Source organism: Symsagittifera roscoffensis, chromosome 7 (genome assembly GCF_963678635.1).
Source record: "Symsagittifera roscoffensis chromosome 7, txSymRosc1.1, whole genome shotgun sequence".
NCBI lineage: Eukaryota > Metazoa > Xenacoelomorpha > Acoela > Convolutidae > Symsagittifera > Symsagittifera roscoffensis.
Window position 1 is genome coordinate 31,543,973 of NC_087068.1, and position 27,191 is coordinate 31,571,163.

A 27,191-nucleotide genomic window follows, 5' to 3' on the forward strand; every position below is an offset into this window, starting at 1 on the left:
AATCAAATTTATGAAAGACAGTGTTTTGAGAACAAAACGCAGGGCTAAAAGAAATAATAGATCGGTCAAAACACTCTTCATTACGAAAAGTGTAAATCAGTTCTGTTTGAAAAAGAAGTGATCAGGGAGTCTGTAAACACGATGATCAGCCGGAAGCACTTTTTATCAGTCGACGAAAGTTAAAAAAAACAGTTTTTATCTGCATTTGACAATAAAAGTTTCTACAAGGCAGATGGTATAACATCTTAAGCCTACGGGCACTTTAGATTTGCACATATCAGACAATTATCATTTGCAAATAGGACTCCAATGGGTTTTGATGAAACATCTGACATTAAAGATTATTGTTCACATCACTATAGCTTATATCATGGACAGAAAGTTTTTGCTATCGATCAATCAGCTGAGTTATTAGCTTATGACAGTGATACATGGATATTCGCGAACCGCTGATATCAACAATGATGATGGCGATATTATCGACTGGTATTCACCTTTAAGAAGAAAACCGTTCTTTAACTGTCCATATTTTGAATTTGAGTCCCCTGAAGATCAACCATTCAGAAAGCGCAATCAGCTACAAAACCACTGATTAGACTGGAAATTGAATAAACTACCTGATAACTGTAAAAAATGGTTAAGAAGCCGATTTAAGCCTCAGCTGCTTTTAAGCAGATTTTTCTAAGTTCGAAGTCTGATGAAGAACAATGCAAGCTGACTTCAGAATGCGGAAGAATCAGTTAGCGAATAAATAGTTGAGTAATTTCGTTCCGTTTGAAAGTTTATGTTTAATTTTGAATAAATTTTTGCAATCATTTTCATGTTGTTTGCATTAATATTTGTTTTTAATAAATTGATTGTGTGTGATTTATCTGCTTTTTGAATTAATTAATTTTTCCAAGTTTTAATTATAAGTCTACAGCTTTTATCCTCAGAAAATATCAGGGAGCATTAAAAAAACTCATACAAATAGGTTTTTCATTCAATAATTTATATCTCAAAAGAATCAAAACAAGCATTCTGAAAAATGAAAACTTGCATCAACTGCAGTTTCTGAACATGTTTTTCGAGTTGAACATAATCCCTCCAGATTAGGTTTGAACTTGAGCACCTTTTCGCGCGCTGAGAAATGGATTTTCAAATTTTCGTTGAATGATTTGATTATGTATGGCTCACCTGATTAACTATCTAACTTTGATCCTAGTTGAAAAACTTTGACAGAATCAAAACTTTTGCGATTTGTTTGCAAAATTTGAGCCCGTTTTTTTTACCCCAAAAAGGGATAACTTTTGGTTTTGACTCATTTAAAAGTTACGCCAAATCTATCGAGTTGATTAATGACAAGAAAAATAATTGTTTCATTACAAAACCAATTCGTGTATTTTAGGAATTGTTAGCGGATATTCCCTTTGTTCTTCTTTATTTTTTGACTTTTATCATTCCGACAACTGTTTAACTTGTTTAAAGATTTGTCTTTGAATGAGTGCCTATCTAGTGCACAGTTTGACCTCATATTGTTTTAAATAAAAATTGATGTTTAAATAGTAAAAAAGACTTTTTTTGTCTATCAAACATAAATAGATTATTTGATACAAATATTTGGAGATCACATATTAATCAGATTTTGTTGAACTACGTAAGTGGAATCTTTTCGTTTCTTTTGGGTGACTATAACAGTTAAAAGTGATCCCTTTTTTGAGGTAACCACTTGGGCTCGAGTTTCACAAAATATATTGCACGCTATTGATTCTGCTAAAAATCTAAGCAACGTTTCATAATTATTCACCTAAAATAAATCCAATGTTAGAAAAACGGGTTCGTTTGCAGTTTTAAGTTTTATGCGTTTTGTCTGGATAATTTGAGTCGTTGTATTGTTTTATTTTTGATTGATATGATTTTTCTAATTAATTTTTTGATGATGATCATGATTATATAATATATATGTGTGTGAATAAGTGTGTGTGTGACAAGTTGTAAAGCAAAAGTTTGGTTTGTTATATATTCGGTTTTTTTGTAAACAATGATTTCGGTTTTGACTAACACTAATTGAGCCAATAGAAACGTCTAACGTTTTTGATTTCTTTAAAATGTTCAATCGTTTGTTCCCTTCATTATGAAAATCACCCGGATTACCACCTAGCTGGATTTTAAATATGAAAGCAAGGTATACTCCAGCTAAGTTAGCCAAAAGATGCTTTAAAAGAGAATTATGGTGATTATGTTGCTGTTATTGCTTAAATAGTGGTTGGTTGAATCTCCAACATGCGCGGTATATGTATTAGATAAGCAACAGCTATATAATGCATCGAGAAGTTGTGTGAATAAATCGAGACACGCAGTGTCGTGATGTGAACAAATTTGAAATGCAATAAAAGCTGTCAGTTATTTGGTATGAAATTCACGTGGAGTATTGAGCAAAACGTGCTATCTTTTGGTTGATTGTTCTATCAACCAGAATATTGCAGTGGTGTTTCAGATATTTTACTTGTGTTTCAAATATGCATTAGTTGTTCAAATATTGCACTTTTGTTTTAAATATGGCACTAGTTTTATAAAAAAAAGCACTCGTTTTATTATATTGGAGACATCGTGGTATGAGTGAGACTCTTACGCTGAGACACTTAAACTAAGATATTTGAAGTAGACTAGTGGACTAAAGTAAGCGCGAATTTAAGTTTTTGTTGTACACTAGTGGACAAACTTAAGAGCAATTGAGGTTTTTACTTTCCTCCCGCACTGACAAAAATGGATTAGGATTGATTTTAGTATGAAAAAAGTACGAAGATTAAATAAAAAAGATGAAAATTGAATTGGATCGATTTAAAATCGATTGAAATTGATCTTGAAACCGGGCTGAAAAAATTGAACCAAATCAATTTTAAATCAATTTATATGCATTTTTTCCAGTCTGAATTTGTTTTTATGTTTAAGGGGATTAAAACGGATTTAAATGGATTTTAATTGATTTTTTTCCTTCAAGATTTATCAGTATCGAATTTTTATTGCATTTATTAATTGCCTATCTGTTTTCTTTTTACATCCATAGCGTATTTTAGCATAAAAAAGACCAAATAAAAAGACCAAAACATCGATAAAACTCTATGATTTTTTTTTGCATAGTTTGAGTTCAAAAACTGATCTTTATTGACCCTTTGCTTATTTTCTTTTATAAGTTTTGCCCAAAATCTGATTTATCTCCATAATTTTCTATGGTTTAGTTGCATATTGATGAGATCAAATTTTAATATATTCTGACCCTTTTCTTGTTTGTTAGATAGGATTTTGCAAAATCTGATTTACAATAATTTTCTATAATTTCATTGCCTACTTTCGGGCTTAAAATATGATTTATGTGGATCATTTTATCGAATTCCATAATATCTGGCACGAGTGTTTACATTTAAAAAATCGAGAATAAAAAATTTCAACAATTTTTTAGAGGGTATGTTTTTTTCGCCGTGTTAGCAAAAAACTTGATTTTAGTGAGTCTGAAAATCCATCAAAATCAATTTAATCCGATTTTTAAGTCACTCAAATGGATTCAAAATTTTCAAATAAGATCAATTTAAATCGATTTAAAATCCATTTAAGTTCGTAAAATGTACCTTGTTAATCAATTTGGATCGATTTAAAATCGATTTATAATCAGTTTAAATCGATTCGAAACCATTTTTGTCAGTGCGGGCTGTTTTTATTGTCCATTTGGGCAACCTTTTTCTCGAAAATCACTTAAGTTTTCACACAGACCAAGAGCAAGTGCTCAAAGCTACCTTCTATGGAACTATCAATATTTGGTTTCAATGACTTACCAATGAAACCCGAGTCTGAGAATTCCAGATTTCCTCATCTGCACCAAATTTTGCATCGGGGTGAACGATTTTTCAAATAAGCTGAGCAAAAAAAACGTTCATGCGCCGTGGAACATTCTCAGCGAAGTACATTATGTTCAAAATGGACATTGAAAACAGGCAATTTAGATAACAAAAACCTGGTTGTGCGCTTAATTCTGTCCACCAGTGTACAATATTACTTTAATTGAATCCTTAAAGCACTGAAATGTCATTCTGCAGAAGATGTATCATAAATTTGTTTTCCATTGCAACATTGGTAAAAGAAATTAACCAAAGCCCTCCGCCCTCGCCCAAAAAAATAACGAGATTTGTTGCCGATACCAACAGTTTTGGTATTAGCCAAAGGTCCCTTAACAACCAAAAAATGCTAGATCTACACAACATACACAGAAGAGCGGCGGGATTAGCCGAGTACACATGGGACAGCTCCTTACAGACAAACGCCGCTAAACTGACTGGTAGTGGCTGCACTTCTGGAAGTTCTGGATATCAAGAAAATTCAGTTAGTATTATAAAAAGCTTGGCCGGAACTACAACTGAAACTGAGGCAGCAGAGGGTATTTTTATTGAGTACTACGAAACGTCTCGCAAAGTGTACGAATATCCAACTGAAGAGCAACACTTCTCGGATTGTTTTACTCAAAACGAACGCTGGCTCAACAACACCGATGATCTTCAAGTTAAAATTCAGTTTTTGTCATTAGTAATGCGTGAACAACTCATAAGCGTAGGATGTTCAGTGCAAAAATGTCAGACAAGCTCGACCAATCAAGGAGACGCCAATTTTTTACTGGCTTGTGATTATGGTACTTCACCCAATAACAGCCAAACCTTGTTTTCAAAATACAGTTTTGTGGATATTTGCTTGGCTGAACCAGATGAGTGGCAGAGTTGTAACGATACAATGGAAAAAGCGTGTAGAATAGCCAGCGGGGACCCTGAAGAGCCGGATAGTCTGACACCAACACAATATCTGGCGTTGGAGGCTATTTTAAAGTTTGCACGTAAATACGGGAGTAACGGGACTGGGGTGGACTTAAGTAGTATAACTATGCCGGCGGCGCCAGTGACTAATCTGGAATCTAACTTTTTACTAATCTTGCTGAGTTCAACGATATGTAAAATAGTACACACTTTAAGAGTGTGAATTTTTGCAATAAAGTCTTAGAAGTGTCTTAATCCTAAATGTGCATGGATAGTGAACATCATGAGGGCAAAATGCACATGTTGGACTATTATCTCATAAAAATAAACAGACGCGTAAAACTAATTCTTTAAATTTGTAAAAGACGTGTAAAACGCCAACTTTGAAACAATCTCAGTGATAAGAAACAAACTGAAAGTAGTGTCACTACAGACGGTCAAAAAATATCGCGGGATTTTCAACCAAATAGGCATATATACCTCAATTCAGTTTGGAACAATTTCTAGGACGGAATGAACCTCCGCTTATTAAGACGCAATATTAGCAAGAAAAATTATGCGTGTGAATTGTCCCGAATTGACCAAATTGACCACACTTTACATCCCCATAAGTTCACGAAAAAGGATTTCAGTGCAATATCTATCTTATTATTTTTTAGCTCAGAAGTACAATAATTTATTGAACTTATTTTTTTTATGTTATTACTGCTCCATAAAGCTTAAAAGGCAGTTGGAACATTCAGGGCTTCGCCCTAATACGAGCAGTCTTGTTGCCCCGTTTGTGTACAATGACATCATGAACGCATTTTCATTGCTGCTGTGTTATGTCTCTTGCAGCGGCTTCAGTAAAGAGTGAGTTTTTTGCTGCCAAAAACATCGAAAAATGGCTATTCTCAAACAACTCACATTAAACCTGTATATTTCAAAAACATATATGAATTATGTATTACTATCATTTTTTCATTGTATGGAACAGTATGACGATTTTTTTCAATCAGCTACAAAAAGCAGACTTTATAATTCTTATCCAAATCTATTAAATTTGTTAATCTTTGTAATCGCAAATACCCTGGATAACAAATTGCCATCGATCAAAACGAGATTCAAAGCCAGAAAAACTGAGTTATATGACAATGACTTAAATTCAAAACATCTGAAGCATTAATATATTAAAACAAGACTGCTCGTATCAGGGCGAAGCCCTGAAAGTTCCGACTACCTTTTAAGGTCTATGGAGCATTAATAAGATGAAAAATTTCAATGTAATAAAAAAAAAAAAAATTTGTTTTGAAAAAAATTGAGCTTTTATGTAAAAACCATCCCCCCACTCGTCATATTAAGTACAAAGTGATAGATTTTGCGCCTATTAACAAATCAATTATGGCATATAAGCTTCCTTGAACCAATTTGGAACAATTTCAAAGGCGGATTAATTATCGCTCGCGCGTTAATAGCGCGAAATTTATCGCGCGTTAATTGTCCCAAATTGGCCAAAATGGCAATCTTTAAACCCCCATAACTTTACGAAAAATGATCACAGGTAAAATATCTTTTCAAATTCAAGCTCTGCAAAACAATGGCTTTCGAATGATAGAAAAAAATTCCATCAAAAACGGTTAGTTAAAAAGTCGAAATTTGTCTGAAGAAAAAAAACCCACCCCGAGCACAAATATTCCGTTACTTTCGTATCGAAAGTCGGAACAATAACTGAACTTTTACAGTTTGGACTGATTTTTGTTGTAGTTTTTTCACAAATTGTAAAATTTACTGAATTATAATTGAAACAAGTGTCTGCTACCGATCAGAAAAAAATTAAGTTTACAAGGAATGATTCAAAAAACTTGAAAACATAAACAAGACTGCTCGTATCAGGGCGAAGCCCTGAAGGTTCCGACTGCCTATTAAGTTTTATGGAGCAGTAATAACATTAAAAAATTAAAAGTAATAAAGAAAAAATGAAAAAAATTTTTCTAAAATTTGAAATTTTTTGTGAAAATCATCCCCCCACACGCCATATAAAGTACAAAAAGATAGATTTTACTACTTGTAACAAATCAATTATGGCAAATAAGCTTCGTTGAACCAATTTGGAACAATTTCTAGGACGGATTAATCTCCGCTTACGCGTTAATAACGCGAATTATATCGCGCGTTAATTGTCCCAAATTGGCCAAAATGGCAACCTTTAACCCCCCATAACTTTACGAAAAATGATCACAGGTGAAATATCTTTTCAAATTTGAACTTAGGACAACAATACCTTTCGAATGATATAAAAAAATTCCGTCAAAAATGGCTAGTTAAAAAGTCGAAATTTGTCTGAAGAAAAAAAAAAACCCACCCCGAGCACAAATATTCCGTTACTTTCGTATCGAAAGTCGGAATAATAATAATTTGAGCAACTATACTGTGGTAAAAACGTAAGTATTACTCCATCAGAAAATGCTAGTCATAAAACTTCGTTTCGAAAAGATTTTCTAGCCTTTTTTTCATAATCCAATTGCAGGGAAATGTATGACCAGGTTTTTTGGTGCGAATAGGTCAAACAGGGTAATCATAATCATATTTAGGTCGCTTCTGGTTCGGAACATTTGTGCAAAAACATCATGGACGCAAATTTGTAGCTTCTGTACTATATTTTGCGCCATTGCATAACATTGATTCGAAACTTGTTAATGGAGCAAAAGTATAATTATTGCTCGTGTCAGAAAAACGTGTCAGAATAGCTGCAGCTTGTAAATTTTTTTTGATATTTTGAATCATGATCTTATTTAGGTCGCTTCTGGTTCGTAACACAGGCAAAATTTTCACTAACGTAACTTCGTAGCTGTTCTGCTAAATTTTGAGCCAACGCATACATTCGGAACAATATATTCTTTGCTCTAAAAATGTGTCAAAATAATTGGAATGTGCAAAAAATAATTGATATTTTGATATTTTTTATGTTTGTTTTTTTTTCAAATCTGACCATTTATTCCATGAGAAATAAACCAAAAATATTTTGAGCAACTAGAATGTGGATTTTGAGCAACAAGATTTTGAGCAATTCATTGTTGTTCAAAAATTGAAATTTGAAAAGAACTTTGTAATCGGGCTTTTTTGTTTGTTTTTCCACGCAAAATCAAGTACCACAGTAATTCTTCGGTATTGACAAGTTATATATCAGGTTTAAGTTTTTTGAGCCTTGACTCGAGGAGCGCCAAAAATATTCGCAGGGTTTTTAATTATTTAATTAAACGTATTTAAATTTGCATTTCTTTTTAATACAGTTACCCTGGTAATATATACCATCAAGGAAAATGAAATTTAATGAAACCACATAGAAAAACCTATGTGACAAAGACCTGAAATCAAGTAACTCCAAAGCACTCTTAAGATAATATAACTCAAAATCTTATAATTGAGACTGAATTTTTTTCGGTTTTTTTTTTTCATCAATCACGTGTATTATGTTTGTTCTTTGAATAAACAAGTGTCTAACACCAATCAGAAGAAATAGTTTAGAGTTCCGTTAAATGCTACAAAGGAACTTTAAAAAACTATATAAATTAGGTGGGACTGCGGTAACAAAAAATAAAAGGTTTGTGTGCCATATCTTTCAAAAAGTGCTTGTTTGAGAACAGAAGTGATTTTGTGAAATTTTCTATTTTGTTCTACCAGAAAACACTAGCCCTGCAACCTCTGTGAGTTGTTTTGCTAACATTTTTTCATAAGATGACAGCAGGGAAATATAAGACCAGCGTTTTTGGTGTTTGTAGCTCAAACGGGGCATGCATGATCATACTTAGGTCGCTTCTCGTTCGAGACTCCTAGAAAAAACCTTCATGAACCCAATTTTGTAGCTATTCTGCAACATTTTGGATCAAAGCTTGTTATGTAGAGCAATATATTTTTTGCTCTAAACAAGTGTCAGAATAGTTGGAGCTGGTAAAAATATTTGATCTTCTTGATAACTCGTTTTTTCTTTATTTTTCTCTAGTTCTTGACCTTTGTTCCATCAGAAATGAACCAAAAAAATTCGAAATTAAAATTTTTTTTCTATCAATCAGAATTACAGAAGTTTTAATTTCTTGATTGCTACAAAAAAATTGAAAATTTATAGAATCTTTTGAGCAATTGACTGCGGTATTGAAAGTTTATATAACTGATGGAATTTCATTTAGAAACAGCGTATTTGAGGACAGAATTGATTGTGAGACCAAATAATTGGAAATGGAAAACAAGCCATACAACTCCCATAGTTTGCGAAATGAAATTCTATCTCTTTCTCAGAAACAAAATGCAGGGAATTTTATGACCATTGTTTTTTTTGTGTTTATAAATCAAACCGGGCCGTGATAAGTTTTTACTAGGGTTCTGGTACATAATACATGGCAAAAACATCACGCATGCGCTTTCGTTGCTCTTGTGCTATGTTTTTGCTAATTTATAATGTGGATCGAAACTTGCTATGAAGATCAAAAACAATTTTTTTGCTATGAGAACGTCAGAATAGCCAAAGCTTGTAAATATATATATTTGCTTCTTTTTTTTTGTTTTTTTTTCTTCAGTATTGGATAACTATTCTACATAAAATCAACCCAAAAGAAATCTGATTGTGCAAAAATCGATGTTACCTGCAATCCATTTTGAAACATTGAAAACGGGAAAACTTCGTATTTGGATGTTTTCATTGTTTTCAGCGCAAAACCAGATACGACAACGATCAACGACAATTCGATCTACGATCTACGACAACGAAGATTCGGATAAAAATTTAAAAACATCAAAATAGTCCCATTGTCGAGAAAAAATAAAAACTGGTTTCCATTTTTATTTTTCAGTCTGATACTGAGCAAAGCGATCGAGTAATCTTTTGAAACAAGTAAATTGATTGGAAAAGATAAAAATATATATTGAAAAAACTATAAGTTTTGTGCAAAAAGGCAAAAAATCATTTAGATTTTGTTATTCTCTATCTAGACAAAACTGTTGTCAGTTAACCTAATTCCCTTTTTTGTATGCTTTTGTATAGTTTTTTCCATATAAAACAAAAAAGGCAAGAGTAGAAAAAAACTGAAATGTTTTATGCATGTTGTTGGAATATCACAACAACCGGTTATCCTTGTTGTTCCGACCAGTGAAAAGGGGGAGGAACTTTGTTTTCGGGTCTGTTTTCATTGATTTTTTCTTTTTCTTATTGGTTTTGGCTCAAAATCAGCTACGACATATATTGATTGGGTTGCGTTGAGTGACATATCAGATTAAGGCCCTTACAGTCGTGATTCGAACAACATTAAAACATCTAATAAAAATTCCCAGAGGTGAGAGAAACTAGTTCACACTTTTGATTTTTCGTCTTATTTCGAGCGGACTGATTTTAATAGCTTTAAACAAATTTTTACTTGACTTACGTTAGTTAATTATAATTACTTTAGCGCCTGTTTGGAATCAATGTTTTCAAAATTCAAAAAACGGCAAAAAACTTGAACAAATTTTCAAATTTATTTTTTCGTTTTTCTATTTTTTTTTCTCCAAAAAATGTGTTTTTCAGTTTGCATATTTTGAAGCGGCTGTCAATTGTACCTAGTACCTTGCTTTTTGTTCAGATCCCTTCATCACCCAAGGTCAAAAAAAAACAACCAAAATTTGAAAAAACTTTTTTTTTAGATTCTGGTGGGAACATTCTGTGCTACAAGCGCAGTAACCAGCTATTCTTATTTCAATATGACTTTTTCTTTTTAGCATAAATTTTATGGGCAAATGTAAGATTATCGAAAGGAGTTAGTTCAAAAAACAATCAAAATTTTTGAATGTCTCATTAAGATGACCGATTATTAGTCTATTATGCCAAACTTTTGGAAAATTTGGATAAAATTGTTCGAAAAATGATATATCATTCTGCACAATTAAGTTTGTATTGAAACCTGCTTACGCAAAAAAAAACTGGGATTCGAAATTCCTCTTTCCTCTGGAGCTCAGCGGATAAAAAAACGGTTGAATTTGAATGCTAGCATCTGCATTGAAATTATTTGAAAGATTGAATAGTTTCCCTTGAAAGCGTTTTGAAGCCGTTCAAAACCTTTGCGTCTCATCTACGTCTCATATCTTCAAAACAGCAACCTATAAATTTCTTGCATGTCTGTTCCGTATTTCGTAACGGAAGAAAATGAATATTTGTGCTCGGGGTGGGTTTTTTGTTTTCTTCAGACAAATTTTGACTTTTTAACTAGCCATTTTTGACGGAATTTTTTTTATCAATCAAAAAGTATTGTTGTCCTGAGCTTAAATTCGAAAAGATATTTTACCTGTGATCATTTTTTGTAAAATTATGGGGGTTTAGAGATTGCCATTTTGACCAATTTGGGACAATTAACGCGCGATATTTTTCGCGCTATTCACACGTAAGCGGAGATTTAATCCGTATTACAAATCTTTCCCTATTGGTTCAAGGAAGCTTATATGCTTAATTTTTATAGTCTTTTTTTTAAAAGGTGCAAGGTCTATCACTTTGTACATAATGAGGCGTGTGGGTGGATATTTATACAAAAAACCTCGATTTTTTTTAATTTCAGTTTTTTTGGCCCTTCTGAATTAAAAAAAATGGAGGTCTGGTTGTTTTTTGGCCAGTCTGGTTGTTTGTTGGCTCTTCACCACTCCCCCACTTCGAATTTCGATATGTAAAAATCGAAATATATTAAAAAAATATATACAATATATATTTCTATTTATAAAAAAATTTTGATTGACATGTTGACTAATTATTTATAAACACAATTCTTCATATTTAACCCCTCACTTCCCGCGTTTAGTCACCATTGTATTCGAAGGCCTGATGAATTTTTAATAGTTTACTATCCAATTTTTAAAAGTTTTTTGATGAGAGTTGTTACAACTCTCGTTTCAAGTTTTCAATTAAAGGTTGATAATTTTCCAAAAATGTTTGTTCATGCTACAGTTGCATTCTAACTATCAGGAGTTGTTGCCAGTTGCAAAAAAATGCCGCATTATTTTGAACATCGAGTTTTTAACTTGCGGGAAGAGAGTTTGACGAAAGTTTCATGACTTCTAAATGACTTTTCACTTTGACACGTAATCTTTTGATCAAGTGTTGATTTTTTGGCCCAACAAATATGAAGCATTTCTTGAGTTTTTTATTTACCATTTTTTCAATTATTCTGATTTTCACCGAGGCGTCAAACAATACTCAGTCAAATACAACAGTACAAAACAACACGAGTCAGAATTCGACAGGCGGATCATCAGGACCATCAACATCAGCAAACTTATCGGGATCCACTGGACCACCTGGACCAACCGGATCAGTGAATTCATCGGGATCCCCTGGGCCATCGGGAAGTTCTGGACCTCCCGGGTCATCAGGACCTCCAGCAACCAAACCTGTTGCTGCTCCCTCTCAAGTGGAAGAAAAGGATATCTACTACTACCTGATGCAACTAATCAAGGATGCAGGCTACGTTTCGAGGGAGGAAACGGGCCAAAATGGGCCCGGCATGCAACAAGAGGGAAACAGAGACTCAAGCCACAATTGGAGAGGAAGTGAAGCCTTGATTACCTCCTGTGTTGTTCTTGGTTCAACGATTCATTTAATTTACTAATTTTAATTTTGGTTCACATTGACATTTTCTTCATAACTCCTTTGAATGCTCTAAAGTACAAAAATATACCGACACCCTTGCTCTAATACTAAAAGTGTCCTGAATTTATCTTCGAAAAAAATGGAGTTATAACTGGAAACTGTGTGCAACTAAAGAGACAACATCTCTCAAACGGAGACCTCTAATTATTACAAATCAATCTTATGTCCTCAGAAGCTGAAAAACTAACCATTCGAATCAAATATCACATCGTTCATGGAACAATTTGTAAAGGTTGATTATCTATGAAAAACAAAACCAAACATGAAGCTATTGACTAATTTCATAAAACTGCCTGATTTAATGAATTTATAAATGAAGCAACGAAAATAAAATCTCATTAATCAAACTTTTCCGATTGGGATTGGTCCGAAGATTGCTTCCCACATAATTTTTTCTATCTGTTAGACACTATCTGCTTTCCTGCCGGACATATTCGTCACTCCAACATGAGAACTTAGTCCTACCCGTACTCAGTAAAAAGAAAATAACCGATTATATTATAACTATAATCGTACTTTTAGTAAAACTATAATTGATTATAAGCGCTAAATTTTGATGCTTAAACGATTTATAATCCATTATTGTCGCATTTTGGTGACATTTTAAGAAATTATAATCAATTATAAATGATTTTAATTTTTCCGAAAATCTCCTATAATCCCTTTTTTCATCAAAACACTATCTCACTAAAAAATCAATTATAATAGATAATAATTTAGCTATTCTGCATAAAAAAACAGTAAAAATCAAATTTAAATTAGGTTTAAGCTATCAACAGGGGCGGATCTAGGAGGGGGGGGGGGGCTTTTTTTAGATCGACCAAATTGATTCTCCGAGCTCTCTCAAAGCATTAAAAGCGTTTTCAAAACTTTAGTTGCGTCGCACAAAAGTTGACGAAGGCGCCTTTAGAAAAATTTAATGATCCGTCACCAAAAAGGGATATCTCAAATATCTCAAAGGGGGACCCTGTGGGTCAGCAGGGTTTCGAATCTCTGAAAGGGGGGCATCCCCCCTAAATCCACCCCTGGCAATAAGTACAAACTTATAGTTTCTTTATTTCACCAACTGAAAAGCGCACAAAACAAAACAAAAAAAAAACAAAATTAAGCGATGACGTTTGTTGAAAAATAATGGATTATTATCCATTATAATGGATTAGACTTAAATAAAAATTGAGAAAGATTTTTTCAAAAAACAATTGATTATAATCATTTATAATCCATATCATGATTTTCATTGCTTCGAAAAGTTATAAACCCATTTTAATGAATTATAATCAGTCCTTTTTGAATTTTATGGAGTCCGACAATAATAATTCATTATAATCTATTATTTTCTCTTTCAACAGAGGGCGGGTATTCTCATTTCTTAAGAAGAAACTTTTAGACAAAACACTGGTTTTGCAATATTTGTTAATTGAAAAGTAACTGAGCGGCACCCTGGCGGACCTTCATAAACTTAAAATTTGCCCCTGATATTTTTTCTAATAGTGGGTTTTAGTCCCAAAAACAAGAGCAGTATTAGATGTTGGGGCTGATCGGGGGGGTGCAGGGAGACCCCATGTTTTAAGATAAGGAATAGAACATCAGGTTCACCAGCTATGTATTCACATTAGGTATAGAGTCTACAATATATTAAGATAGGTTATAGAATTGGTAAGAACTCAGTGTGATGGTAAGAGAATGGTAAGAAAATGAAACTTTTTTCGGATATTGTGTGGAAATGTCTAGTTTTTTTGCCAAAAACCTCCTCGCGCATTAACTAATTGGTAAAATTTATTGGTGTATTACGTGTAGATTGTAAAATGAAGTTCTGGTAAATAATTTTTTGATTCATGGTGACTCAATGGTGAGAGTTTTTGGACATAAACCAAGATACTTTGTGAAAAACTTGAAAACTTTCCAAACAATCTTCAAAACAGGATATGATTTGGTATAGTTCGACCAATTAACTTTTTTATTAAGTGAGCCTATTTTTTTTTTAAATCTACCTGAAACAATGCTAAAATTTACTGATACTTCGAACAATCGAGTTTTTTGAGAACAAAAATTAAATTAAAAAGAATGTATATAAATCACTTCATCGTATAGTATCTTTACCGCTGAACAAGTTGTATAAAATCCACACAAAGTATCAATTTTTTATAGTTTTCTGGGAACCATTTGCCAATATTTTTATGTTAGAAAGGAATAAGTTGTTTTTTTTGGATCAAAGAATCAGCAGACTGGTAAATTTTGTTCAGTAGAGTAATCATGATCCATTGTTCTACTCAATCATTGCTTGGAGCTGAGTCGATGATTGCGAAAGAGTATTTTGTTAGTTGAGGTACTTTATCAGAGGTGTAAGATCCCATGTTCTTAAACCTGTGCTCAGGACCTCTTTCAATAATTTGCAGAAGTAAGAAAATTATCCATCTTTGCAATTATTTCAGATTTTTGTCTAAAAGCAAAGAAAATGATGGCTTGATAATGCATTTTAGGATAAAAAAATAAGATTAATGACTTACACGCATTTAGATATTGAATCAACAAAGTTCCATACAATAGTCTTAGGAACTGGACAAAAGTTGTTAAACACTGTTTTACACTCTAGCTTGACCAAATTTCTCGGGTTTTCAATTGAACATTTTCATTGTCTACGTTTTCTGGTAATTTAGGTCTGAAGAAAAAAAATAGATAGTACAGAGACAATAACAATGAAAAATCCCAAAAAAGTTACAAAATTTTTATAGGAACCTGAAAACTCGAAAAAACTATAATTTTTAGCGACTGTTCCTAATTTGTCGAATTGATTATTTGATAATATTTCTCCCGAGATTATCACTTCGGTTACTTGCTCCAAGGGAAACAGGAAAAACATTTCTAATCTGAAGCGCTTATAGATATCGGATCATAGATAGATCCAGACATAGAATCACAAAATATCTGAATGATGAAAAAAGTCATAAAGCAATCAATGAAAAGACTGAACACAGTTGAGAAAGACTTTTATGAGGTCGAATTATTGAGGTCAACCATTGAAGAACACAGAGAACACATCAATATTGGTTTTTCCATACTGCAGTATGCAACACTGAGAAAGTTGGATCTCTACTATAACTTCTTTGACAAATTCTGTGAAGTAAACAAGTTTAAAGAGTTAGAGATGGACATAGACTCGCTTTACTTAGATCTTGCGAAAAGTTTTTTTACACAACTGTATCCAGCCAGATAAAAGAGCTATTTAGGAAAAAAATGGAAATAAAATGACTGCAGTTACTCTTTCAAGGTGGATGCAAAACCTCAGTTCTTCCCTCGGACGTGTTGCAGTACCCATAAAAAGAATGATAAAGGGGACCCGGGATTTTTAAAAGAGGAATTTAGATGAACAGAAATGCTATGTTTGTGTAGCAAAATTTAATGCTGCTATGACATCAAGTCCGATAATTTCAAAATTAGCAGCAACGGATTAAACAAACAGGTTCTAGAAGATTTTGCAGACGGTCCCATGGCAAAGTACAGGTGAGAACTCGATGATGCTGTCAAACTCACATCTACGAACAGAGGATTCAGAACTGTAAATCAACTTGTTGCTACATATGAGCAGACAAAGAAATGACTTAGTTAGTTTTATACAAAAAGTCAAGTTCAAGATGTTGGAATACAAACAAACCCATTGAATTTATGAAAACTGAACTAATATAATAAACTAATAAGAAAAATTTCATGTTTTATGTTTATGCACGATGCAGTATTTTGTAGATTTTTTTCTCTTATACAGTGCTGATTTAAATTATCTGGACAAAACGATCAAAATCTGAATTTTCAAACGCGTTTTTCTCAAATTGGGTTGAGATTAGACAAAAAATGAAGAGTACAAAAGTTGCTGAGAATTTCACCAGAATTAATCTGGTGCCATGTTTTCTCCGAAATTCTCAACAAAAATTTTTCACCAAAAAAAGGTCATTTTTGCTTTTTTCAATTAATCAAGCATTCCGCTGAAACTATTTTGTTAATTGATTTGAAAATTAAATCACAGGAAGCCTCTTATGCAGTTCAACAAAGTTTAAGAAAGGTTATATCTCCAAAAACCAGTATAAATGAAAAAATTTTAACTTGATAGTCAAGAAATGTGATTTTTACTATATAAAACCCAGAATCTCGGTTTAAAAATAAATTTTAAACATTTTGCGCAAATTTTTGGAAATTTAACCCTTCTTAAACTTTGTTGAGCTGCGTAAGAGGCTTCCTGTGATATAATTTTCATATCAATTAACAAAGTGTTTACAGCGGAATTTTTGATTAATTGAAAAAAGCAAAAATGACTCTTTTTTGGGGTAAAATTTTTGTTGAGATTTTCGGAGAAAACATGGCACCATATTAATTGTGGTAAAATTCTAAGCAATTTTTGTTCTCTTAACTTTTTGCTAATCTTAACCCAATTTGAGAAAAACGCGTTTGAAAATTCAAGTTTTGTTCGTTTCGTCCGGATAATTTAAATCAGCACTGTAAAGTTGCGGTATACACAGTGATTTATATACTTTATTAAATTTATTTTTTGTTCTTAAAAAAAGATTTTTGAAGCTTCAGTTGATTGCAGCATCGTTTCAGTTAGATAGAGCATTGTTTTCAAACGTCAGACTAACTTTAAAAAAAGTTAATAGGTCGAATTATACCAAATCTGATCGTGTTTTGAAATTTTTTTGAACAACCAAAAACTTTTATCATTGACTCACCATGAACTAAAAAACTAATCACCAGACCTTCATTCCAGAATCTGCACGTAATAGTTCAATAATATTTAACAATAAGGTAATGCGCGCCAAGTTTTTTGCGAAAAAACTAGACATTTCCACACAATATTTTAAAAAAATCGTTTTTACCATTCTCTTACCATCACACTGAAACTTACCACCAATTCTATTCCCTATCCTAATAGATTGTAGACTTTATACCCAATGTTAATAAATAGCTGGGAGACTTGATGTTATATTCGCTATCTTAAAATATGGGGGTCTCTCTCTCCCCTGATCAGCCCCAAAATCTAATATTAGCAGAACAAACATTTTTAATTATCAGTTTCATGTGAAATGGTTATTTTGGTAGATATTTTTGCTATTAATAGTAAACAAAATACTTGATTTAGGAATCTTCACAAACCGCAAATTTTTATTATCAGCGGAAAGAAGAAAAAAAAAGTTTATCCTAAGTGCAATTAATCTGTTATACTTCCAATACAGTTGTGAGCCAGTAGATTTTCAATATATGAGTTGATATGTCTGGTAGCCATAGTTTGTGAATCTAGATCAAAACATCGAATTTTTTTTTGAAATTTAGTGAACAGTACAGAGCAAACAGTTCTCTGGAAAAAACCAGTTCGAAGTTTTTATTCAATGTATCATTATTCAAGGTATAATATTAGGTATAAAATATTTTTCAATGAACATTTTTCCTAAATGTTTAAAGTATATGCGATTTAATGAAAATTTATGGGAAACTTTTCAAACTGGTTGTGTTTTCCATTAAAATGTAGATATGAAGATTGACAAAAAATTTGCATTCTTTAAATGTAACAGCCTGAAGCTACTTTTTTAGGAATTCTAATATGTCTGTCCCTTTAATAGGATGGTTTTTTGATGAGCATTTGATTAGTTTTCTCAGAACAAAATCATTGAAAAAAAAACGTCTATTTATGCTTTTTTATTCCGCCAAGTCTCGGTGATCAAAGTAGTAGTTTTAGCACAAACTTTGATTGACCCATTGGAAATAGTGGCTCCCTGAGATCAAATGCAGACCGAATCTTTAAATGCGTTTTGTTTTTGAAAATTTGGGGGTGTTGCAAACTACCACTTTGGTCAGGCTATTGATGAATTCATGCGCGCTGTACCGATATAATTAACAACACTGCTCGTATCAAGGCGAAGGCTTTAATATGCCTATTGCATTATAAGTTCTATGAAGCAGTTTTCGCTTTAAAACAATTGATGATTTTTTAAAAACTCAAACCATATAAGTACAAGGTGATAGTTTGGTAAGACAGCAATTATGGAGAAGTTTGGCTACAAAATGCGTTAACGAAATAATTTCTTGCTTGAAGTAGGTTACAAGTTACTTGATTGATGATTTTATTACTGAGTCGATTGGGCTTGCGTATTGTGTTTGAACTCAATAACGCTCTCCGATTCATGTCAAACCCTGAATATGTCAAAAGCCAGGGTCAAAATGTGCGTCAAATGACGTGGTCACGACCGAAAAATAGTTCCGCTCAAAAATTGTCGTTGAATCAAAACTTTCTAATCCATCACTATGCTAATTTTTTGTCATGTAAACGCCACAAAGTCATGGGAGAATCCAAGCCAATAAAACATCAGTTTAAAAAATGAGTGGAAATGTTCAAAAAATCAGCGGTCATTTTTCTTACAATTATTTGATGTTTTGAAATTTCCTCATTTTCTGCACGCGTTTGACATAAAATTACCGTCCGGAAATCTTTTTTGTCAAAAACATCATACTTCCAATTTTTTCAAAATATCCGCTCTATTTAAATAAGCAGATATTTCTATAAATTCCATTTTTCAAATTTTACGTTCAAAGTTTTGCAAATTGTTAATGTTGCCCCAAGTTTCCAAGCAAATTCTAGAGAAAGATTGTTTTTCGGAAAAATTTGATCAAATGCTAGCACTAGAGCTACAATTAACAAAATTTTGTTTCCCGTCACATTTCAATAGAAAACAGAAAAAAAATGGGACAAATTAATTTTTTTTTTGCTCATTTTGAAGTTTTTTATTGCCAGTTTTGAGGCGAATGGTTGTACTGCTAAAATGGAAAACAGTTATACGCGCAAACTAGGATATGACGGGTATCGAGTGCTATCGGGTACTTATTATCAAACTAGGTATTCAATCAGCAAAAAACAGGCCCCTAGAGCGAATGATACCAGCAGGACCAAAAAATGGAGAGTATGTGCACTCTTAGTATTTTATTTATTAAATTTACCACCAGTGAGTGAACTTTTTTCCAGAAAATTAGAAGACACAATAATGACTCATTGCAATTTACACAGATTGTTTGTGTGTACGATGGGATGTTGCGGAAGATACCATTCGCGATCGGATTGCTTACGTGGATCATGCGGTTCGACAGTAACGACATAGCGTTTCGTAACGTCCTCTCTAATTGTGTCTGAGTAATTTTCGCGAAAATCAAGGTTTCTCCTAAGGATTGCTTATCCGCGGCGGAACTGGCATCGACTTCTTTGTAAGACCCAAAAGATTCCAACTTGTAGCAGGATATTATCTGACCAGTGAAAGAGAAATCTTCACAACACTTTTAAAACATGAAGAAGTAGAACCAGCGGGCGGAGGAAGCCGCAACGGACACCTTACGAACCAACCTATTAGAAGTAGATATTGGAGCTAAAGGAAGACTCCATATATTAGGATACGTTATAGATTTCCGGTCTTCCATGCTATGTATTAACTTGGGTATAGAATCTACAATGTATTAGGATAGAGAATACCAATGGTAAGGTTTCATGGTTTGTGTGATGGTAAGAGAATGGTAAGAAAAACGAACTTTTTTGCAGTTTTGTGTGGAAATCTTTAGTTTTTTTCGCAAAAATTGCGCGCGCGTTATGTAGTTGTTAAATATCACTGAATAATTACATGTAGATTGTAGAATGACGGTCTTTTAATTAGTTTTTTGGTACATGGTAAGTCAATGGTAAAAATTTTCGGGCAACAATTTCAAAACACGATAAGTTTTGTTATAATTCAAATTCAACCACTGAACACAGAGAACACATCAGTATTGGATTTTTCAAAACAGAGAATGTTGGAGCTCTACTATGACTTCTTTGACAAATTCTGTGAAGTAAGCAAGTTTAAAGTGTTAGAGATGGACACAGACTCGCTTTACTTAGCTCTTGCGGAAGAAAATTTTATACGTCTGTATCCAGCCAGATAAGAGAGCTAATTGCGAAAAATGGAAGAAAATGACCGCAGAGACTCTTTCAAGGCGGATGCAAAATCTAAATTCTTCCCTCGAACGTGTTGTAGTACCCATAAAAAGTATGATAAATGGGAGCCGAGTTTTTTCAAAGAGGATTTTAGTTGTACAGAAAAGCTATGATTGTGTAGCAAAACTTTTTGCTGCTTCGACAACAAGTCCAATAAGTTCAAACTTAGCAGCAAAGGATTAAACAAACGGGTTCTAGAAGGTTCTGCAGACAGTCCCATGGCAAAGTACAAGAGAGAACTCGATGATGCTGTCAAACTCATACTTACAAACAGAGGATTCAGAACCGTAAATCTTATTGTTGCTACATATGAGCAGACAAAGAAACATCTTAGTTAGTTTTACCTAAAAAGACAAGTTCGAGATGTTGGAAAACTTACAAAACCAATGAACGTTAAAGAACTGATGCAATATAATGAAGTTGTAAGAAAAAATGTCATGTCTTATATTTATGTAGGATGCAGTATTTTGTTGGTTCTTTTATTATAGAGTTACCTCAAATACGACACAGTGATTTATATACTTTCTTTGCAATTTGTTTTTTGTTCTCATTTTCTTATATATCAATTTTTCGAAGGTTCAGTAGATTTCATAACAGTTTTACTTGGATTGAGCACTGTTTTAAAACTTCAGGCCATCTTATAAAAAAGTTAATAGGTCAAATTATACCAAATCGGATTATGTTCTGAAGTGTTTTTGAACAACCAAAAACTCTTACCCTTGAATCACCATGAACCAAAAAACTAATTGCCAAACTTTCATTCCTCAGTCTGCACGTAATACACCAATAATATTTACCAATAAGGTAATGCGCGCCGAGAATTTTGCGAAAAAACTAGACATTTCCACACATTATCCAAAAAAATTCATTTTTTTAACCATTCTCTTACCATCACACTGAAACCTTACCACCAATTCTATTCCCTATCTTAATACATTGTAAACTTTATACCCAATGTTATTACATAGCTGGGAGACCTGATGTTCTATTCCCTATCTTAAAACATGGGGGTCTCCCTGCACCACCACCCCTCTGATCAGCCACAACATCTACTACTAGCAGCACAAACATTTTTTATGATCAGTTTTATGTGAAATTGTTATTTTGGTAAATAATTTTGTTTTTAATAGTTAACCAAATCTTCAAAACCCGCAAACTTCTATCAGCCGAAAAAAGGAATCAAATTTTTAGATTAAAAAAATAAGAACTAAGTTATTTTGGTCATGATGATGCTTGGGATTTAGTGGAAAAAAATTAATCCTAATTGCAGTTAATCTGTGATACTTCCAATACTGTTGTGAGCCAAAATAATGAGTTGATATGTCTGGTAGCCATAAAATGTGAAGATAAATTAAAACATCGAAACTTTTTTTGAACTCCACAGAACAGTACAAAGCAAAAAAGACTTCTCGTATCAGGGCGAAGCCCTGAATGTTCCGACTGCCTTTTAAGGTTTATGGAGCAGCAGTAATAACATAAAAAAATTAAATGAACTAAAATAAATGAAAACTGAAAATTTTAATGAAAATCATCACCCCACACGCTATATAAAGTACAAAAAGATAGATTTCGTTCCTTGTAACAAATCAATTATGGCAAATAAGCTTCGTTCAACCAATTTGGAACGATTTATAAGACGGATTAAATCTCCGCTTACGCATTAATAGCGCGAATTATATCGCGCGTTTATTGTCCCAAATTGGTCAAAATGGCCAAAATGGCAATCTTTAAACACTCATAACTTACTAAGAACAATCACAGGTGAAATATCTTTTCAAATTTAAGCTCAGGACAACAATACTTTTTGAATGATTTACAAAAGTTCCGTCAAAAATTGCTAGTTAAAAATTCGAAATTTTGTCTGAAGAAAAAAAAACCCACCCCGAGCACAAATATTCCGTTACTTTTGTATCGAAAGTCGTAACAATAAATCTCAGTAAAATAGCAGTTCGATAATTTTTATTCAATGTATCATTATTCAATGTACAATAATACGTACAAATTACTATTCATTGTACTTTTTTTACTAATTGTACAAAACTTCTGCATTCTTAATCAATAATTATATAAAATAAAACAGCCTGAAGCTCTTCTTTCATGAATTCTAATTTGTCTGTCCCTTTAAAAGGATGATTATTTGATGATCATTTGATTAGTTTTCTCAGAACAAATAAATGAAAAAAATGTCTTGTTGCAGACCTTCGAAAAATCCGGAATTTTTATGCTTAGTTTTTTCTAAATTCCGCGAAGTTTCGATGATCAAAATAGTAGTTGTATCACAGACTTTGAATGATCCATTGGAAATAGTGACTCCCTGAGATCAAATGCTGATAGATTCTTTAACGTTTAGTTTTTGAAGTTTTGGGGGGCGTGCAAACTACCAATTTCGCCAGGCGTTTTATCAATTCATACGCGCTGTACCAATTTAACTATTGAACTCAAGACAACAATAGTTCGGGACAACAATAGTTCGGGACAACAAAGTTTCACATGATGACAGAAAAATTCGTCAAAAATGGCTAATTAAAAAGTCGAAATTTGTCCCGAGAAAAAAAAACCTGCCCGAGCAGAAATATTACGTCACTTTCTTCGAAAGTCGGACAAATAATTCTGTTAGCTCATCGCATCATTTTACTTATGCGTGCCTTACTATCCCGAGCTAAAAAAATGTTTTAAGTTAAATTGAGACAAGCTAATAGGTCGAATTAATTTAGTACTAATCAAACTTTCACAACTGATGTTTTATTTTGTCCAAACCTCTTTGATACAAATTAAGGGGCAGTCGGAACATTATGGGTTTTGCCCTGATTTAGGAGAAGTTTGTTCGCTCTGAACACCAATTCCAGAAAAATCATCATTTTTGAGGCGATTTCATTTTCGAGATTATGAAGTAAAAGCCTTTTATTCACAAAAAATTTGAAAAAAAAAAAAATAAAAACACTACTTGTTGCTTGTCTCGTACCTTAACATTGAGAGCAAATTGGTTGCCTGAAATAAGTTTAGAACAACTTAATGATCATATGTGAATTATGTGTTAATTTTTGAGCTCCGGGCAACAATATTCCTCCGTCAAAAACACTAGTTAAAAATTCACAATTTACTGAAATTTAAAAAAACGACCCCAAGTATAAGAATTCCGTCATTTTTCTTCGACCAATATTAGATGTTATCTGCGAAGCAGAGAGAAGTTTGGCTACAAAATGCGTTACCGAATTAGTTTCTTGCTTGAAGTCGGTTACAAGATACTCGGTTGATGATTTTATTACAGAGTCGATTGGGCGTGCGTATTCTATTTGTACTCAATAATGCTCTTCGATTCATGTCAAACCCTGAATGCGCCAAATGCCCTGGTCAAGAATGTGCATCAAATGACCTGGTCAAGACCGAAAAATAGTTTCGCTCCAAAACTGTCATTGAATCAATTGAAATTTACAGTTTCCGCTTTTTAACTTTCTTAACCATCACTTTGCTAATTTTCCGTCATGTAAACACCACAAAATTATGGGAGCATCGCGGCCAAAAAAAACTCTGTGTAAAGAATGGTATTAAGTGAGTGCAATTTTAAAAAAAATTAGCTATTATTTTTCTTTCAATTATATGGTTTTTTGAAATTCACTCATTTTCCGCACGCGTTAGGCATAACTCACCGGCCAGAATTTTTTGATCAAAAACTTCATATTTCCAAGTTTTTCAAAATATTCGCTCCATTGAAATAAGCAGATATTTCTACAATATTCATTTTTTAAATTTTATGTTCAAAGTTCGCAAAATTTTAATGTTGCCCCAAAGTTTCCGGCAACTTTAAAAAAAGATTGATGTTTCGGAAAATTTTGATCAAATGTAAGCACTTGAGCTAAAATTTACAAAATTTTGTTCCCGGGGCATTTCAATAGAAAACGGAAAAAACTTGGGAAAAGCTAAAATTTGTGTGCTTATTTTGAACTTTTTTTGCCAGTTTTGAGGCGATTGGCTGCACTGTTAAAGCGGAAAACAATTCAACACGCTAAGTAGGACATGATGGGCATCGATTGCTATCGGATGCTTAGTATCAAACTCGGTATTCAAACAGAAAAAAAATCCAGCCGGTGATACCTGCGGGACCAAGAAATGGAGAGGATGTGGTAATCTTAGTAGTTTTTGTACTAAGTTTACCTCAAGTGAGTGCTTTCACCTCAACGGGAAAGGGTTCCATCTGAGCAAGATTATTTGATTTATTTTCTGCAACATCAAGTTCAGCCGGGTCGGTGATCCGTGAGTCCGTACCGCAAAACTGTTTAAGTGAAGACAGTATCCTCAACATAAATGCAACGACAACACAAGATGAACCCTATAAACGAATTTTAATGATCACATGTTGATCGGACAAAAACGGTGAATCTTTAGCCTTAGGGAAGCTCGAACCAATAACCCAGCTCTTATATTTGAGTTCTTTCGATTAGATCCCCACTGTAACGGTATCAGCAGGATTATCGCCGCTCAAAAAAATGGTGTCACTCAGCGATGGTGGTCGATTTGGAAACTTCATTGACCCGGTTTACGACGAATAGGGATAACTTGTACAAGGAGTCTATCCGCTGCAAAACCGAACTAATCTCTGTTCAAATACAGACAAAACTGATCATAACAGTAAGTGCTTTCAGTAAATTGTTTTTCAGTCGCGTGGCGAGCAGAGCAGCTTGAAGCTCTAGTCAAAGTATAGAAAGCGCTTTCACTGACGTAAGGAGCGCTTTACGAAAGCTGTATAAAATTTGAATTTTGTGCGAACTTATGAGTTGCTCACGCAAAAACCAACTCCTCAGAAAATGTCTTGGTTGCTATCGCCAAACATGTGAAGCTCCATTCGATCCACATGTTCTGTGACGAAATAGCGAGGAATAATTAAAGGTCCTAAGAGATGGAAACCGGAGTACCACTCTAGAAACTTAGTTTTTATATCTTTTGGCAAATCGTCATCTCAATTTTGGCCAATAATTCTACAAGCATCTTAAGCCAAAGACGGGCCTTAACTTTCAATAGGTCTACTAATCCAAACACAGAAAAGACAAAACTCAAAATGGTTCGTTGAGTTATTACGTTATACGTTATCGAGAGGACAATCTACACCTGTGCTGACAACCCAATGGGTCTTTAACATGGTCCCAGGGTCCCTTTTAAGATCTAAGACTTGCGATGAGTGTTCGCCACCCTTAAATATTTTCTTGACGGATAAAAAAAAATAGTTTCGTAAGCCTCGGGGTCCATCCCTTAGGTTATTTCATTGGCGTAACTGATAAACTTGGTCAACTTCAACCCCGCAACTTATTAAACGAAACCACACCCCGGCTAATCCTAATTACATGAATAAGGTTCAAGAAGTTTTCATTGTGAAGTTTTTCATTAAAAACTGATGCGGCCTCAGGTTATGAAGAAATGATATCATTTGCTGTTTTTCACAAAGCAAAATTGGTGCATGAAAGTGAATCCCGTGCATCAAAAATAAAGCGAGTGTACTGATGAACTACCACAGGTGAAGTGGTATCCTCATGCCACAAAAAGCAAAGCTATATTTGATCATGGACGAAAATTCCTACCTGGGAATCACTCCCCCTATATTTGCGAAGACAGAGTGCGTGTTTCAAGAAATTTAGAAGACCTAATAATGACTCATTGCAACACACACAGATTTTTTGAGTCTATGACGGGATGCTGCGGAAGATACCTCTTGCGATCGGATTGCTTACTTGGATCATGCGGTTCGACAGTAACGACAAAGATTTTTGTATTCTCCTCTCTAATTGTGTCTGAGAATGTTTCGCGAAGTTCAGGGTCTTTATTTAATCATCGCTCCAATGTTTTCCATTAAGCGAACGAAGTGTATTGATTCTTTGGTAGACTGACTTTACTACCAATCCAAGGCATAGACACGATAAATTATTTGCCATCGTGAACGGTTTCAGAATTAAGGATGAATAAGGATTGTTTATCAGCGGAGGCAGCGGCAGCGGACACCTTACGACCCAACCTATTGATAGGCGAACAGAACACGGTTAGTTATTATACTCTCCTAAGAAATACTCAAGGTGTTCAATCGCGTGGTAGCAGTCTTCTCTTAAAATAACTTCGAGATCCCCATGGGTATATAGAGTGGGCTGCTTATTGTGTATTTTTGTCTTCAACGAAAGCACACGATTTGAAAACAAAATCTTTTTTGTTTGCCTCGAAGGAAAATTTAAGTTATGTCTCATCAACGGTGATCGAATTGAACCGATTAACTGTCAAAGCCACAGGCCCTTTAGTAAGCTGAGACGGTTAACGTGAGACGAAGGCACCGAAGAGTGTGCCGATGGAAAATCACAAAAAACCAACGTCAGGAAACTGTTTACGTCTGAGGACACCTTAATTGTTGCAATCGGCAACAAACTTTTCGCTGATTCATTGACGCCCACATCACTAACAGCGGCGTGGGTGAAACTGTTTGTATTCTCCTTGGATACTTTTGCTTCAGCCTATTTAGTATCAATCGAACTTTCCTTCCGATGAAAGATCTTAACGGCTCCATTGAGCAAAAAAAAATTGTGAGCTATCAAACTTTGGCTTCGGGTTCATTGTAGCCCTAGCACATTGCCCCACATTTCGATTGCATTGAGGCTAGCTAAGCAAACTTTCTGTTCTCAGATTTTGCACACTGCATTATTTTCTTTAAGAGCAGCACAGTTACATAATGCATGACTACTCTTGCACAAAACGCACGCCCGAAATTCAAGCTAAGACTGAGCTTGTATTTTTCAAGATGACTTGGTAT

At 33.7% G+C, this 27,191-nt stretch overlaps 1 protein-coding gene across 2 annotated transcripts in view; it reads left to right on the forward strand.

Annotated features, from left to right (window-relative positions):
- The window catches only part of LOC134851138 (kinesin-like protein KIF6), a 436,464-nt gene that overhangs the window by 141,868 nt on the left and 267,405 nt on the right, over positions 1 to 27,191 (forward strand). The window contains exon 1 of one of the 2 annotated variants that reach the window (XM_063867090.1): positions 25,706 to 25,716. The exons of the other annotated variant lie outside the window; for it this stretch is intronic. The gene's annotated coding sequence lies outside the window, so the exon portion shown is untranslated. Of the gene's footprint in view, positions 1 to 25,705; positions 25,717 to 27,191 lie in introns of those variants that run through there. 2 annotated transcript variants of the gene reach the window in all.